Below are 17,774 nucleotides of genomic sequence, written 5' to 3'. Positions count from 1 at the left end.
AAGATGAGCAAGGAATCTAAGCCACAGGGAGGAGGCAGGCATTAAGACAATTCTTCCTCTCAAAAATGAGTTTTGTTGAAATTGTTTAGATGAGCAGAAGCAAAACAGAGGCTAGAGGAACTGAGCTTTGTGACTGGTTGGTGTCTAGGTCACTGAGGGTCAGAAAGTGACTGATTATTTATGTACCAAAAGGATTCTTCTTTTTTCCATATATATATATATATATATATATATATATATATATATATATATATATTTGCACTTAATGCATGTATATCAAATTCCATTTTGTGAAAAATCAGTCCTCAAAACAACGAGGACAATTTCTCTTCAGGAAAAAAAATCATGGCATAAAGTGGAGCATACTATACGATCAACATATAGATTGCAACCATCTAAGAGAATGTCTAAGGCTTAAACTGTGCTCAAATAAGAAATCACTCTTTATTCTAGAAAAAGTAAACAACTCTTGTGTGTTTTGGGGGGGATTTACATATCTATATAAGCTAGGAACATTTTAATTGTATTTCCCTTTTAATTCTGTAACTTTGTGACTTTTTATTTAAATGGGGTTGTTGGAAATGATGTTCAGCCTCTGATCTGGCTGAAATAGCATAAATTGGAATTTAATGTGAGTTTCTAGTTCATTCCATATTGATGGCTCCAGTCATATAGAAAGAACTGAAAAGAATGGCAGGATCGTCTTCAGAGTCATTTTTTTGTGCTATTTCAGCCCTGGCCAGATTGGATTCAGGCTCAAATTGTTTCCAGTATTGCCTTCTGAATTGGATTTCAATTTTCTGGTGTGTGCGAATACACCTGTGCTCACAGAATAGCACGCTTTTTCTTTCTTTTTGAAAACTATCATAATTTAGTGTGTAAAAGGTCTTTTCGTGGGCCGTGTTCAGAAGCTCTTATCAATAGGCTTGGAAGGATGTGACTGCCTTAATGGAACTTTCCAAGGGACACACAATAGGGATGGTTTTAAAAAATTCTTCCATTACTCTATAGAGAATCCAGGCTTAAATTAAGATTTAAAATAAAAGTAAAAATGATCGAAATGCTACAATTTGAAAGTAAGTATTTCCAGGAACTAGAAACCACCATGGAAGAGGGTTAGTATCATGTGTGTCCAAAAGACCACCCGCAAAGGAGGGGACTCTGGGTCTCTGGAGGGTCCCCAAAGCCACAGCTTGTTCCAGTCTGTTTCCCTGTTACTTTCTAAAATTGTTCTGACCCCTCAGACACTAAAGGTCTTATAGGGAAAAAACTTAATGAATTTTGTACTGGAAATAGTACACGGTAAGACAAGAAGGAGCAGGCTCGGGTGTGGTCAGGTTCTGGAGCCCTGTCCCTTCGGGGCCATCAGAGCCATGCAGAGGGAGGCACTGAGCTCCTGCGGAGGGAGGCCACGCGTTCACCTGTTCCTCATTCTAAAACGAGGGAGGGAGAGATGTGAAATCTGGTATGGATCCAGCTCCCAAGCAGAAAGAAAGGAGGAAGGAAAAACGGAAGGACCAACCGACGGGGAGCCGCAGATCCTGCCTCTGAGACCCCTTCCCTCGCGTTGACAAAGAACAGCAAACTTACCTTTGTCCTGCTGGTCAAGGAGCAAACACCGAAGGAGGTGCCAGTGCCCTGGGGTGAGGGGGCCAGTCAGGGTTGTGGCCTGACTGTCCTTGATGTCACCTAACAGCCTCGCCAACCTCTGTCCACCACTTGTTTTGAAGGGAAAGCTAAGGGACACGTCTGGCTTACAGAGACAGCAGGAGATGGCAGCCCGCATGCTCTCCGGCTGGGCAGTGCAACGGCCCTGTGGCTGTTCCCGCCTGGCTTCCTCCTGCACACTGCCCTTGGCTGCCCTTCGGACCTTCCCTACCACAGGCACTGACTGTGTGAGGGCGGTTCCTGGGACACTCCTGGGTTTTCACTGTGGTCACAGCAGCGATTACCAGAGGGCTAGGTGAGTAACTGCAGGTTTAAGTGAAGCAGTGTGGCCGGGTGCTGGAGCCAGCTCGGACACCGCCATCCGGCTCCCCAGGTGCCTGTCCTGGCATCATGTGCAGTTCCAGGACTCCGCTCTACCCCAGTGTGTCCGCATCCGTGGAATGACGCTAGTGCATAGAACACGACCAGGTGGCACACGGTTGCCCCGGGGTTCCGATGAGCATGAGGACTGCACGCTGTGCTCGTGGCCATGCAGCACCTGAGCTTCCAACGTCCACAGCACCTGCGTTCCGACGAGAAAACGGTGGGATAGAATTATTTTCCAAATAACAGGCATAGCCATTCAAGTTATTTTGTATTAAAATTTAATTTTATTAAGTAAAAGATGCAAAGGAATGCACCAGCAAGGCCAGGGCTGGTAGACAAGGTCAGAGTGAGCTGCCCCGTGTCCCTGCAGCTCCTTCCCAGCAGCAAGTTCCTCATTCAGGGCTCAGAGACTGAGATGGACATTTAATTTCCAGAAATTCTGTGAAACACTTTTATTTTGAATAAGGCTTAAAACTCCTCCCCCCAAAACAAACAAAAACGAGAAACCAAAATATGTGTAAGAGTGAATTAGCAAATAGATTCTTGGGTAGGCAAAGACATAAGTCTAAATCCTGATTATTTAATAAACATTACTGATCTAATAATTTGGAAATTAAAGATGTTTATGTAATAGTTTAACATCAGTCTTTATATGTCTACTTAAATGCATATAATTTCTTGCATTTAAATTATATGTATTTCTTGTTCATGATTGAAAATTCAATAAACATAGATAAGCAAAACTATAATATCTTTATTTTTCAATGAAGTAACTCGAAGTAACCATTTAACCTAAAATGTTACAAGGAATAAGCCACAGAATGAAATTATGATCCCCAGTATTTCATCTGTAAATCAGGCTCTTCCCAGGAAGAATGCTAGAATGTTCTTCCTTCTCAACATTTGTGAAGCTCCTCTGAGTGCGTCCTGCCAGGCAGGCCACAGCTGTCCCCAGGCTGTGTGAGAGGGAGGACATGCTTTTCCCTCCTCTCCACTCTCCCCAGAGCAGAGCGCCTCTGATGCCAGGTACCTGTGACTTCCCCCTCACACTCCAAGTCGTCAGTTTTGTAGCAGATACAGCTGAGCGTCCTTTGCTTTCATTCGATTCTGTCACTTCCTACCTGGCGGTAGCATCAGATCCCACAGGTGGAGGGGTGAATCCCAGGAGGGGGTCCCCCACCTCAAATGCCAGTCATAAGCCCAGGTTCGATGGGGGCTCCTGACCGACTGGCTGTCCGTTTGCTCTGGTTTGATTGACTTTCTCAAGCAGATCACAGAGCTCAGGGGGTTGCTTTGCTTATGTCCCCTCACTCATTGTAAGTGACATTACAAAAGAAGCAGAGGACAGCCAGATAGAGGAGGCGCACAGGACACGACGCTGAGAAAGGGCACAGAGGTTCCATTGCCTCTCCTGGTTCCCCACATCCTATGCACCTCCATGTGTCCTGGGTTCAAGGCGCCTCCTGAACCCACCCTTTGAGATCCTCCAGAGCCTTCATTGCACAGGCGCGACTGAGTGAATTGTCAGCCATGGGTGATTGGCTCAAGCTTTGTCCACTCTCTCCCCTACCATCATGCCTTCATCCACCTGGTACTCAGTGACCAGTCCCCATCCTGAAGCTACCTGTCAGCCCACCCGACTCCAGTAGTCATTCTAGCAAATAAGACATACTCATCAGTTTGGAGAGTCTAAGAGTTTAGGATCTCCACACCAGGGAACAGGATAGAAGCAAACACACATTTCACAACATCACAATGGCAAAACACGCTTTGTTCACCTCTGCAATCTTAGCTCCTACCAGAACACACACCACTTATTAAACCTTCCTAGAAGTAGGACTAGCCTGTTGGCCATCCAGCTTGACTTGAGCCGGCAGAGTGCTCTGTTGTGTTGGGTGCCTGAAGACATGTCACTGATTAGGGGGTTGTTTAGTCCTAGGAAACAGATTCCACCAAGCCTTGAGAAATTTGCTTGGGGGGAAAATAAGTATTTACACATCCTAGGTTCTCATGTGTATGTTAACAGAGATGGCTTCCAACCATATTTTGGAAAATAGTAAGACTTGTCCTTGGAGTTCCTTATAACATTTTCCATTCTTTTTATCTTTGCAAAATGTCCTTTCAAAAGAAAAGGAAGAACAAAAATCTATTTGCAACATAGATTTATACCTTGGAGAAGTTGGCCGTGGTGCTTCCTCTCTCTGGCAGGTGAACTTTTCAAGCTTTGTAACTAATGATATTACAGCCAGCCATTGGGTCTCTGACAAAATCCTTTAAAAAGTCTGAATGAGTAGGCAGAAGACCGCTGTTCTGGAATTATGCTCTTTGTTTATGAGCTCTGGAGTCAAAGAGCAAATGCAGGAAATATCACCCACACGCTTGGCCATCACAAGGCTTGGTCCATGAAAACAGCAGTTTTCAAATTGTGGTCTGCAGGTCACTAGAAGCCTATGTCCCTCTGAGAGCATCCAGTGTCTGAGAAGTCAAAAATATTTTCTAACAATACAAAATTATCATCTGCTTTTTTCAATGTGGAGGCATTTTTGATATTGTCACATAAACAGAAACGGGAGAAGCTGCAAGCACCCTAGCACAAGCACGTGCTGTAGCAAACTGTACCTGAAATCATCACCTTCTTCACAGGTGAGGGGAAGCCAGCTTCAGTCCAGAATACACCTCGTGTGAAACACCGGTGTTTAATCTGGGCCCTTGACTACTCATCTCTGCTTCGTGAATTGCAATTGTCGATATGCACTTCTACGACATACTGACATACAGCATCTCAAGCAAAAGTGTTGTGGACATGTCTGAGCTATGAGTGGGACTGATTTCCTCAACACAATAAAGGACATATAAGAAAAACCAGTAGCTAACCTCAGAGTCCATCACGAGAGAAAGACAGCTTCTGCCTAAGATAAGAAATGTTACAAGGTACAAGGTACCATGTTACTGCTATTCAACATTGTACCAGGAATTCTGCCATCACAATCAGGCAGGATAAAGGAATAAAAGGAACCCAATTTGAAGAGAGAGCAATAAGATGACCTCTAATGAAAATGGAGTTCCCAGAACAACAAATACTAAGGAATAAGTTCACTTACAGAGGCTGAGTACGCACGCAGTGAAAAGTAAAAAATATTGCTGAGATAAATAAAAGAAGATGTAAACGAATGAAAAGACAATATGTGCTTTCGGATTAGGGGAACTGATATTGCTGATCTGGCAATCACCCACAATGCAATCTAAAGATTACTCAAGGACTGTGTCAACCCCAGTGGCATTTTCATAGGAATTAAAATACTAATCCTGAGGTTCACATAAAAATGCCATGACCCACACACACACAACATAACTTTGCCAATAAGAAAGTCGTACAATGCTGTGACTCTACTGCATGCAAATATTTTAAATGAAAATTAATTGTTCTGTCTAAAATGGTTAACTTGATACTAAAAGAATTTTACTTCAATTAAAAGAAAAACAACTTGGAAGCACAATTACTATTTACAGAAAAGCAAAGTCAGACATCACTACAGTCCCTACAGTCCCTACAGATAATGAAATGATAATAATTATTATGGAAAAATGTATCTATAAATTCCAAAATACAAGGGATTGGTAGGAGTTTTGGGAGATGTTGGTCAAAAGGCACACAATTTCAGTTAGGCAGTAGGAAAATGTTTAAGATAGCAATTGCACAACATGGTCACTTTCATTAATGAGCATGTGCTGTACATTTAAAAATTGTTAAGGGAGTAGATTTTAAGTGCTGATGCCATAAAAAATAAGTATGTGAGATGATGCATATGTTGATTAACTAGATTTAGTCAATACACATTTGAAAATATTCTGCTGTGTACCATAAATATATACAATTTGTTTTTCAATTAAAAATAAGGAATAATAATAGCGATTAAATATTGTCAGATAAAAACATCAAAGCAAACACTAGAAAATATTAATAATTCTGTATATTCTTAAATAAACTTGTTCCTCATGGAAAATCCTTTAAGAAATATTAAACATAGCCATATTTTTCAATTTTCCTTTTCATAAGACTACATAATTTTGAATTTCAATTCTTCCAAGGACTTTAAAAAATATTGGAAACAGTATCTCTCATGAATATAGGGAAAAAACACAAAAATGTTAGCTCATCCATTGCAATGATATTAAAATATCTATTATAAATAATACAATTTTGTCCAAATATTAGAGTTTGATTTAAAATTTAACACTTGAGCCATGTGATATTTGTACTACCATAAAGAGGAGAGAAAGGATAAATATACTGATTTCCATTAAAAAATTATGCAGTTAGGATAAAACAACTTCTTAGTAAATGCCATTGGTCAATTGCACAGGCATACAAAATTTAGCTCTGGATCTGTGTGGGCAGGGTCGTCTGGAGCTGTGCGGGCAGGGTCGTCTGGAGCTGTGCGGGCAGGGTGCGTCTGGACCTGTGCGGGCAGGGTCTGCTCTAAAGGTCTTTACCGATGCAGTTCTGCCACGTGCCTTGTGGGCCAATCAGAGTTGACAGCCCCCACACACTGATTCCTATTTGCACCATGAATCATGCTGGCTTCACACACTAGACCTTCACACCCTGCCAGACACAACAGAGGTCAGTGGGTGTGCATCAGGTGCTAGATTTACAGTCGGGGAGTGCACAGGGGCACCCGCCACTTCTCAACAGTGACTGTCAGTGTGAGACCGTGGGCAGGGCTTCCTGTGCCCAGGTAAGTGGACCTGTATGTGGTGCTCTCTGTGAACCAGAGAGGACAAAACAGAGATGGCAAGTTGGGTGTGGCCACTGAAAGGGTGAGAGGCTCTTCATGGCCGAGGACTAGCTGTTGTCCTTGGAGAGAGTCCAGAGAGGAGCTGAGGAATCACTTGCTGACAGGCACAGCTCGTGGCCCCAGCTCCTGAGTGTGAAGTAGGCGGCTTTAGGGAGCCACCGAGGTGTGTGAGGTGAAATTCCTGGTGCTGGTGAGGATGCAGGACGACAGCTCAGTGGTTTGACAGTCACACCGAATGACTTCTGTTCACACAGGCCCCGCTTCAGGGCCTAGCACGGTCCTGTGCACACAGAGTATGCTTAGTAAAGACTCATATGACCCCATGTCAGAAACACCCAGGTGCTGGTTCCATCCTCCAGTGACTGCAAAGGAGGCAAACAGCTGTCACCAGACACCTGCTGCCCGGCTGTCAGTCACCTCTGAAAACTGTCTACAACCTGTGGCCCACGTCAGAGATGCAGGGTGGTGGCTGTGTTGATGCTGGATGCCATTGTCCTTGAACTAAGATGACCTCGTAGAAGTCACCAGTGGCCAAATGTTGTTAAGTGCAGAAAGCACCATCTATCTTTGAAGAGTTTTAAGAACAGCTGCTTGGGCAATGCTCCTTCTGATTTCTGGATTCTTTGGCCAGGACTCTGAAGTGGTAACAAAGGCGAGATGTTGCCGTCACCAACGATGCAGGACTGCTTAATGACAGGCAGGCTCACGTGCTGAATGGTTCTTCTTCCAGATGGAAAACCAAGTACAGACAGTCTGTAATAATCTTGCCTAAACTAGCCTTCGTTCCTCAGGTGCAGAACACTGAAGGTCAAGACCACTTCAAGTCTGGCTCTCAGAGCACCGTTCACACTGTTCCCTGACTGGAGGCGTCCACCCGATGGCCCCTTGGTCACACTCACAGTTAACATGGCAACCGTGAGGACCAGGTTCACCAGGCCTGCGTTACCCTGGACGTGGGGTAGGCACGGTCCCGGGGCTTGACCACGGCTCACAGGTAAGACTTGCTCGCCAGCAGCTGGCCCTCAGCTGTCCACCACCAGGGGTGCTCTCAGGCCACGTGTGAAGACGAGGGTGAGCTTGGAGACTGGCAGAGCTCTGGGCAGCCGTCGCCGATGCGAGCTGAAACTCACTTTTTTCCTTTTCCTTTTCTGTTTTTGGTCTCCCTTTATTGGAATTTGGGCGTCAGCAGATTGTGGAAGTGGACGGCTTAGTTCCACTTGCCCCAGAGGCAAGAGAGTGTGAGCTCCATCAAGACTGATGGAAGAACTAAATAGAAAAAGGAGCAAATTAACTGATCATTGATGGAAGGTTCTTTACAAATTTCTCCTAAAACTTCATAGAATCAAAATGCCTGACGTTATTTAGTAAAACTACAAATAAAAACCCTGTTTTGACACACATCTTGTCTCCCAGGCATGCAGCAGATAAGTAGTAAAACAAAACCAAGTTCCGTGTGTCCGTAGGGGAGCACACTCCCAGCAAAGCCTGGTGTGGCCCTGGACATGGTAGCCAGCTCAGCGTGGCCCTGGACACGGTGGCCGGGTCTGCACAGCTGGGGTCCTGCCACCACTTGCTGCTCATGAGTACTTAGTCTGAAGTCGACGGAAGCTAGTGCTTGGGCACCGCCTCTTGGGCACTCTGGAGTGACAAGAGGAGGAGGAAAGGTCTGAGACTTCCCTAGCCTGTCCCTAAAGGGCAATATTGTCCCCAGGAGATGGAGAGAGTGGAGGGATTGCCTTACTGAACAGCAAACTCCAAACATAAACCGCCTGACATTTAGAATCAGCAAGGGCAGACTACCCAGGCTCTCTCGGTGTGTGAAGCACGTTCCTGTTGTTTGTGAGTTGCCCGCTTTGTGTGTTTTGTTAGCAATGCATCATCCCTAAAGCAGAGGGGACAGTAAACATCTCGTCCCTGAATACCTCCTTTTTGTTCCCAGAGCCTCAAAGGAAGGGAACAGTGAGAGCGAGCCAGGGCTGGAACGTCAGGTGCACATCCTTGACTTTCCCTAATGGCTCGGGGACTAGGGCGCCCCCGTGTCCTCCACCAGGACAGTTAGTCGCTCCTCAGGATGCTGCTCAGGCCAGCAAACTGAGCTAGGGCTGGTGACGTCACTGCTGCAGCCTGGCCCTTGAACCCCTCTGTGAGTGGGGACCCGAGGACGCTGTGGAGAGGACTGTGCTGCCCATCCAGCCGGCCACCACTGGACAAAATGCTGTCAGGGCCGAGAGGTGCTGCTTGGCAACACGTGGGCGACCGGCTGCTGTCTGCCTCTCATTGGAGCAGTCTGCCTCTCCTCAGCTTTCTCAACAAGCCACGTCTCCCACGTGTCTCCAGGAACTTTAGCTGGTCTGCCGTGACATGAGTGGGCTGTGGGCGAGACTAACAGCCACACTGAAAGAAGCAGACCCTCCTCCATGCGTGCATGTGGCTTCCAGGTTCCCACTTACCGTCAACCGTCAGATGTACCATGGCCTCGGTGTATCGCTGAGGCGCACTCAGCCATCTCCTGGAAAGCAGGTGAAGAGCAGCAGGTGAACTACACCTGAAGTACCGCGGAGAATGGAAAGCCGGCCACGTGCGCGGATTTCAAAGCCCTCTTCAGCAAGATGCATTCCTGACTGTGATTGAGCGGGCAGAGTTTTGGAGTCCAAGTATAAATGCCAATTACTGTAAAGTGCTCTAGACTAAGGGACAAGATAGAACTGGACCTGGGACCAGATGTGGTCTTCAAAATGCCCTTTGTAAATAAAAGCCTGCAGGTGAACGCGGCTTCTGAGCGTCTCTATTAGTGGATGTGTGCGGCGGACTGCAGCACATTGTGGAGAAAATCGTCACTGAATCACAGCAATGGCTCAGCTGTTTTCCAACTAAATGAAGCTGAAGGAATTAGTCTCCTAGCCTGAGCATGGCAGAGGGAAGGGCTGGGGAGAATGGGGTGGGGAACAAGGTGGAAGAAGTGAGGAGAAGAGGGAAGGGCGAGCTGTTCAGAGCATGACGTCCAAGGCACCAGGAACGCTCAGCATTCACTAACCAGAGGCGAGGAAACAGGACCAGAGCAGGACGGTCTCCAAGATCACAGAGCACCTGGGGTGCTGCGTGCTGACAGCAGGGCGAATGGTTGGAGGGGAGGATGCACTGCTTGGAGAGGAGACTGGTGGTATGGGGGAAGAACGTCCAGAAGAACATGGATTGCTAAGCCTGGACAATTTCTGCACTACAGTGCTGATTTTCCTATGAAGTTCAGAGCTATTAATTCTAGCCTTACTGACTTGCTGTGGCTTGGGGAATTACCTAGAAGAATTTGTGTGGCTCACGATGATCACAGCCTATGAGTGTGGCCAAGGAAGGGAATGTGCTTTGCACCAACTGAAAGGAACCGAGAGCAGAATACACGAGGAGTTCCCTCAGTGGACACGCCTGCAAAGGTACGTCCGATTCTGCAAACACGAAGTCAAAACCACTGCCCAAAGCCTTGGTTCCACTCTGTGGGATTTTCTTACCTGTAGATCTCGATGTGTGCGTTCCAGCTTCACATGTGTCACCTTTGGGGCCACACGCTCACTAAAGGAATTCCACAGTCTGCATTGGTGAATACTCTTGATTTCTTCACACATGCTACTGGAGGAAACGTTGCAGAGGCCAGTGGTTTAGGACAGAAGGAGGCTTTTGGAGGCAGATATCACCTCTGCAGATATCAGTTCTTCTTCCTCTTTATGCCCCAATCCCAAGCATCGGACACGAATGCCCATTTTCCTGTTAGCCCACCTTCGCAGCCTGTTTATTACGGGGCCTCTGGCTAAGGTTGAAGTTACTGGGTGTCTAGGGTGCCTCATGTAGGTGAGCCAACACGGACTGAGTCCTTGCTCCAAACACTCTTCTTTGCCTTTTGCCAACTCATTTCAACCTTGCCTAATAATGTAGCTCCTCTGGATTTCTAGAAGAGTAAACGGATTGGAAGGAAAGACAGTTTCCACCTGACACCTTAATAGCAGTCACCTTGGTGTTATGACAGCTTGTTGAGAAGAATGGGTGAGATTCTTCTGCTAGAAAATCACCTGTTCCTGGCTCTGATTTCACTGCACAGTGGGCAGTGGGAAGAGATGGCTAGAAGTGAGGACTCAAGTCCTGGCTCTGGAACCCTTTTGCTGCACATTTTCAAACACACCACATAGGTTCTTGGAGCTTAGCAACTCATCTGCAAGTAGAGGCCATGCTTAGCATCAGTGTGGAACAGGGGACACTCTTGTGCACTGCACCGTGATAGCATTTAAGCTGTCATAATGTCACCAGCTGAGGTCTGATGCCGGACAATGCAAATCGTTCTTTAATCTTTGGTTATGGAAACACTGCCAGCAATTTAGCAACTGAGAAGCAGCTTAGTATTTTTTTTCCTGGTATAATTTATATTTCCCTTTATGAGATACTGTTAAAAATATTTTCAAGATTGTATCAATTTTATATCAGAAAAATAGTTAATTTTGTAATATATCTAAAAAAACTGAATTGCCTAAACTTGTGTGTAGAGAAAATGTATGAATTGGATATTGGGACTATTTTTAAGCTAGAGCTGTGTGTGTGTGTGTGTGTGTGCGTGCGTGCGTGCGTGCATGCGTGCTTGTGTGTGTAGACAGATGTCAGCTAGGTAGAGTATGACAGAGGTAGCCATAGAAGCAAAGAATGGGTAGGTATACCAGAGAGAGTGGATGTGTTAGTCATACTCATGTTACTGTAACCAATTCCTGACATTATCAACTTACACACAGAAAAGTTTCATTTCAGCTGGTTTATCTCAGTTTTGGAGATTGTAGTTCATAGTTGATTGTCTCTGGTGTTTGGGGGCCTTTTGGGTCAATCTTTCAAAATTTAGACGTTCACCTATAAGAAATATAGTGGCAAAAATAGTGAAATTGGGTCAATTAGAAGAAATTTAAATTGAAGATTTTCACTTTTATTTTCCTCTTGCAAAAAATTTCTAGATTTCTCCAAAGTTAAGTTCTTCAAAACATGAGTCCAATTAAGTAACTTTGGTATGCCAATCTCTCCTTACCATCATGTAATTTTAATAAAAAATCTCTAACCTGGTTTTTAGGAGCGTCTACAAATGGCTTCAGTGATAGACCTTTCTAATGTGCAAAGCCAACCTGAATCCAAAATGCCTTCTTCCTTCTTTCTTAACTTCCTGAGCAAATGTTCTTTCTCCTTTTTAAAATCCCTAACAATAATTGTTATTATTTATAAGTGCCAGAAATCCAACGCAAATAAACTTTAAAAAGAAATGCTTGCCCCCCCCCCCATAACAGGGAAATATAGGACAGCTGACTTCAGACCTTGTTGGAATGGTAAACTTGCAAGATTTTCTCCTAGCACTTCTTAACCCTGCTTCCATTGTATTAGTCAATCTTTTTTATTGCTTCCTGCTCCTTCTTGGCAGCCAAGAAATAGTGTTTCTTAACACAGACCTTGAAATTTAGTAACTCAGGGGACAAGAGAGACCCTGCCCTACCTCAGGGACCAGAGATCAAATCTTGGGAGAAATATTGACACTTCCTGTGCTGATGGTGTGTAGGTAGTGTGCAGAGCAACAACACACAAAATCTCTACATAGAGGGCAGTGCATTAGTCAAGATTCTCCAGAGGAACAACCAACAGGGAGTATGTGTGTGTGTGTGTGTGTGTGTGTGCTCATAAGTGCACTGTGTGCACCAACAAATGTGTGTGTGTGTTTGTGTGTGTGCGTGAGAGAGAGAGAGAGAGAGAGACATAAGGATCTGTCTGTCTTCTGTCTGGTGTGATCTAGAGACTGGGGAAATCTGCAGATCTGCAAAGCACAATCTTCTTTACTCAAAATCTACCAATTTAGTGTACATTTCATTCAAAAATATCCTCACAGAAACATTAGAATAATATTTCAAATATATCTAGGCATTATAGCCCTGCCAAATTAATACATAAAATTAACCAACAAAAGACAGATTGTTTCTCAAAGAAAATTCAGACTGTATTACCAAATGACAGAAAATAACTGTTTTAGCCATCTTCAATCCATTATCACAACACTTCTATGGCAGATATTTACTTTCTCTCTCTCTCTCTCTCTCTCTCTCTCTCTCTCTCTCTCCCCCTCCCCACACACATCTGTTCTCTTCTCCATCCAGTCTTTTCTTTGGGATCAGGGGCAGAGACAATATTTTTTTCTCTGATTCTAAATAATATTAGGACTAGGAAGTATTACAAAACAATCCTGTCTTGTTTTAATCTTGAAGAGTTGTAATCAGCCAAAAGTCACCCCAATGGGCTCTTTGAAGATATTGAGTTTTAGTTGCCCACTTTAGAACTCAAGAAAAGGTAGTTAAACAAATAAGCAAAGGAAACTGAGATAGACTAGAAAGGCTGGATCTTCCCTGAAGGGGTTTTTTCTGCCTTTTTCATGTTTCTTCTTTTTACAGGTAGATTACTAGTAGTGTTTTGCTGACATCCATCACATGCCTCATGCATGTCTGGCTGCTCAGCTGCAGCTGGGCCCTGGAGCACAGCTAGGCACCACTTCCTTGATGACCTGGTCAGGCTTCCATCATGACAGCTGTGACTACGCCAAACACTTTTCTGTCCCTCCAGGAGACTATTCTCTGAATACATCAGATGCCCCAAGACCATTCTGGAACTTTCTTCACCTGTGGCATTTTCAGACACCTCTCAATTATTCTAGATGACTTCACTCTGCAGACTTTCTGGAGGACTCTGTGCTTCTTCAGTCACTTCAGCTGTCCCTAGTTCATTCTACCAGGAGCCCTCCCTCACACATGACTCAGCTGAGAGTGTGGTGCAGGACACTGCACAGGCATACACCCACACCTTTTGTCTATATAAGCATCCATCTTCTCATCCTTATTGAATCAGTCTTCCCCTTATGCTGCAGAAAAAGTCCTAATAAAGCCTCTTTTGAATGGTTTTATTCTGTCTATTCGTTATTTCTATCTCTAGTAGAGCTGAGTGCTTGTACTAAGAGATGGTAACCCTGAGGGTGGCTGTCACTGAGAGTTATCAGCAGTCAGGAATGATAATACCAAGGACTGGTAGCCCTGAGAACAGCTAGAAGCCAGAGAACTGCAGAGAGTTGCCTGGAGTGGCAGGAAAAGCTGCTGTGAGAGCTCCGGCTGCAGGAGGAGCTGTGAGCTCCAACTGTCAGGAGAGTAATGGGGAGAGCTGCTAACACGAGGAGCTGAGAGCCGCTGCCATTCAGCAGCTAGTCAGAGGAGCTGAGAGCTGCTGCCAGTCAGCTAGCTAGTCAGAGCTGCTAGCACTAAGTGAGCTGCATTTTGGGTATTTGAGCTTTCTCTCCAGATTGAACAAAAGAACCCTCAGTCAACTAACAAAACTAAAGTCAAACAGAGAACTTTTTAAAAACTAATTCCACCAAAAGGAGAAGTTACAAGTAGTCTTTTCTGCCCATATCTCATGCTGCTTGAGCCACGAATGACCTCCCGTGGATACAAATGCTGAGGGTTCTGGCATGAATTCAACGAGGCTTACCCAGTTGGAGCCCATCACCACCCCACACCAAATGCCTTTCCTCTGCCCCAGCCACAGTAGTGGCAGTTAGTGCTGACATCTGCTAGGGCACTTGCCAGAGAGGGCTGGCACCCCCAGGCACTGGCACTCCGACAGCATGAAGGGTAAGGCTTGGTGCCACTGGGAGGACTGGAGGGGCAAAGCAGACCCCATGGCTAATTGGCCCAGGAGTATTGTTTACACGACTAAAAATATTGATGAGATCTAGAAAACAGATTTTACATTAGTATTTAGGATATGCGACCTTTTGAAGTAACAATGAGGAGAAGAAGCAAGAGGAAGGTAAAGGGAGAAAAAGACCTGGCTGTAATGGTCCCACACTGCTAGCAGCATGTTCTTGGAAGGGGTGTGCATGCTCCATTATGCCACCTCTTGAATTCTATGAGCTCACGAGCTTCTTACCCCTGGAATAAAGTCCTCCCTAGCTAAATAACTAACCAAAGAACAAAAAGAAAGCAAAGGAGCTTAGGTGCTACTTTTATTAAATAGATGTCTGATCCAGGATATGTTGTGGTCAGTGATAATTTCTCACATAGAACATCATTAGCATAATGCATAAGGGGTTATCCTCAAACAGTGTATGTGGGATGATTCTTCTAAATGTATATACATGCGTACACATTCAATAAATCAAGTGTCCTCATGGAACTTTAGACAATAAAATATTATGCTGGTCATTCCTAAAAGTTTCATTTTTCTTCTCAATCATATCAGGAATAAATTCTAAGAGATTTATTGCTGAGTCTTCTCTCATGTATCACTGTGGATGGTCTGGAGCCAGAAGAATAGTTGGGAACAGGGACTTAATACCTCCACGGGACACTCTCCTCACAGTTGTGCTTGATCCCTGTGGGGTGTGTGGAGTTGAACTCCTTGGGATAGCAACAATGCACACAAGACCTGCATCAGCCTAAAATCTCCCCGTAAGCTCGGTTAGTCAAAAAGCCTGCTGAACGTAGCTACTGATCACATGTCCTAGTAGATCAGCTGGAAAATGAACCAAGCTGATGCAGAAGTCTATATTAATAACGCTGTTCAAAATGAAGAAATCTGGTAATACTGGCTTTCTGGAGCAATGCTGAATGTTGATGAAAGTTTCTGAATTCAACCTTGGTGGCATGTGGACCTCGTGACAGCAAAGCAGAGTTGACCAGGCTAGTGTCACAGAAAATTTTGTCTCAGAAGTTGTGGCTTTCATGGGTATTAGAATTCCCTTTGTAGACACTGACTGAACACCTAGTACTTACCAGACAGTATGAATTTCAGGTTTTTTGATATTAAAAAGCATAATTTCAATATAGAGATTAGAGATAAACCCAAATAACTCCAATAAAATCTCTTTACAAGTTGTAAGAGTCCTCCCTACTCCAGAATACTAAGGAAGAATGTTTGATTCTCTTGTGATACATTTATTGTGTATTATATACATTTTAGTTATTGTTTTATGCAGTAATTCTCTGATATTGCTTGATTTATATTTCTTAACTTACCACTTTGGACGTGTGTGTACTTAGGGGAGGTCATGGACAGCTAGTGATTTCTGTTTGGCCAACACTGCTAGGAGCTGGGCAGACAGTGGAGGGCAGGCGCCCTGTTCTCGGTTCAGGAGACGGGGAGCATGCCAGATCCTCGCAAGGCGAGCTCTAACCAGAGCTCAGGCTGCCCTGTGCTGGCCTGGAGTCCGTGCTCCTTCAGAGTGAGCGTGGGGGAAGCCTGGTGCTAGTGGAGTCTGCTCGAGGGCGTCAGTGACGGGGCGAAGCTCTGACTGGGCGTGCTAGAACAACCTCCGGTGCTGGCCTCAGCCGTGCCCGCGACTCTGCCTCCACCTCTGTTGACGCCCTGATTCATGGCGGACAGAAGAGACGCCTTCATTACGCAGGGATCTCCAACACTGTGGGCAAAGTCCACTGAAAGCCGCCTAACTAAGGCTTCCATCTGGGAGGGTGGAGAATGGAAGTTTTGCGGGATGCGAAGCTGCTGGGTCTTGGACGTTGGTTAAGATCTGCACACCTGTGTGTGCGAGTGCACGTCCCTGCCTGAGGCTGAGTGGAGAACCCCTACCAGCAACTGCTGTTCAGGTGGCCGATGTGGCTTTGCTGGAACTGGCCCTCTTCTAAGGGGGTCCACAAGCTAGATGCACGCGCCTGGTGCCTGCTCGCCCTTACGCATGTGTCCACGCCGGCAGTGGACTCATCCCAGTGAGAGATCCTTGGTTGAGAGAATCACCAGGCCACGGTTCCCTAAGGGTCAGGGCATGCGTTCGAAGCCCTCTTACAAGGTAACTAACAGCAACAACCACAAAACATGGAGCACTTACTGGTTTCCTACAGTGGGTTGGACATTGACCTAATTACTTTTGAACTTTAATTCAATCATGTAATAAGCTCACTAATACTATCGTATATTCCTTTCACAAATTTGGAAACCCAGGCACAGAGGGTGAAAGGAGGTACATGTCTTCCTGACTCTTTGGCCAAACATTTCCTCAGTTGCTCAGAAGAAGCAGTGGCAGGCATCTTCCTTCAGGGCTCAGGGTAACCCAGACACATAGCAATGCAGGCAGCCTTCCTGCGGAGCGTGAACGTCAGATGCACGTATGATCAGTATGCTCCTGAATTCACCTGGCGGAGCAGAAGACCTGGGCTTGACCCCAAATCTTTAAAACCTAGGACCTTTTGACATCTATAAATCTATAACCTATAAATTTTGCTGAGAGACAAAATACAGATGCCAACATTGTTGCAATTTTACTTATGCTTTTTGTTTAACCTTCCAAGGAGGATAATTTATTTCTACCAACATTCTGACTCCTGCTTACTGCCAAGTTTATTTGATGAAGGTTCAAAGGCATTTATTGAGAAAGCTTTGTGTGCATGTGTGAGTGTGCATGCGTACACACACACACACACACACACACACACCCAGGACAGAATTAGCACACATTTCCTAGCCTTATCAGACTGCAAAAGTAGCATCAAAATAGAAAATGGCATTTTCTTCTGTTCTCCTACAACACTGATGATTATTTTTGTACATAAATAGAACCCAGTTGGGCTGCCAGCAGATCAAAGGCAGAGCTGCATTAAGGAGCAGTCAGGTTGCTGAGGCTGGCTGGCTTCTGACAGCTCTCGGCTGCTTTGATCAGACACCTATCAGCACAGACAGGCACCTTCTTTTGCCTTTTGTCTGAGTCAGGAAATGAGAGAGATGATAGCTGCCTTTTGGTCCTAATCCTAACCACTCTGCTTGACGGGAGATGAAAGGTGCACCAATTACCGCTGGTAATAGCTGACTGCAGTGTGCATTCATTATCCCAGTTACCATTACAAATTACATGGTGTTCCTGGTTACCTGAGGAAAGAAGGGCTT

The 17,774-nt window shown here is 45.1% G+C and overlaps 1 long non-coding RNA gene across 1 annotated transcript; it reads left to right on the top strand.

Moving 5' to 3' along the window:
* The first annotated feature begins 1,505 nt into the window (after positions 1 to 1,505).
* On the top strand, positions 1,506 to 13,767 carry LOC306644145. The gene is made up of 3 exons (XR_013759179.1): positions 1,506 to 1,963; positions 7,625 to 7,827; positions 13,452 to 13,767. It is a non-coding gene; the product is annotated as an uncharacterized lncRNA (long non-coding RNA).
* The last annotated feature ends 4,007 nt before the right edge of the window (positions 13,768 to 17,774 follow it).

The sequence above is a fragment of the Sciurus vulgaris genome (genome assembly GCF_902686455.1).
Source record: "Sciurus vulgaris genome assembly, chromosome: 14".
NCBI lineage: Eukaryota > Metazoa > Chordata > Mammalia > Rodentia > Sciuridae > Sciurus > Sciurus vulgaris.
Note: the sequence above shows the minus strand (reverse complement) of the source record. Positions and strands in the feature narration are given on the sequence as shown.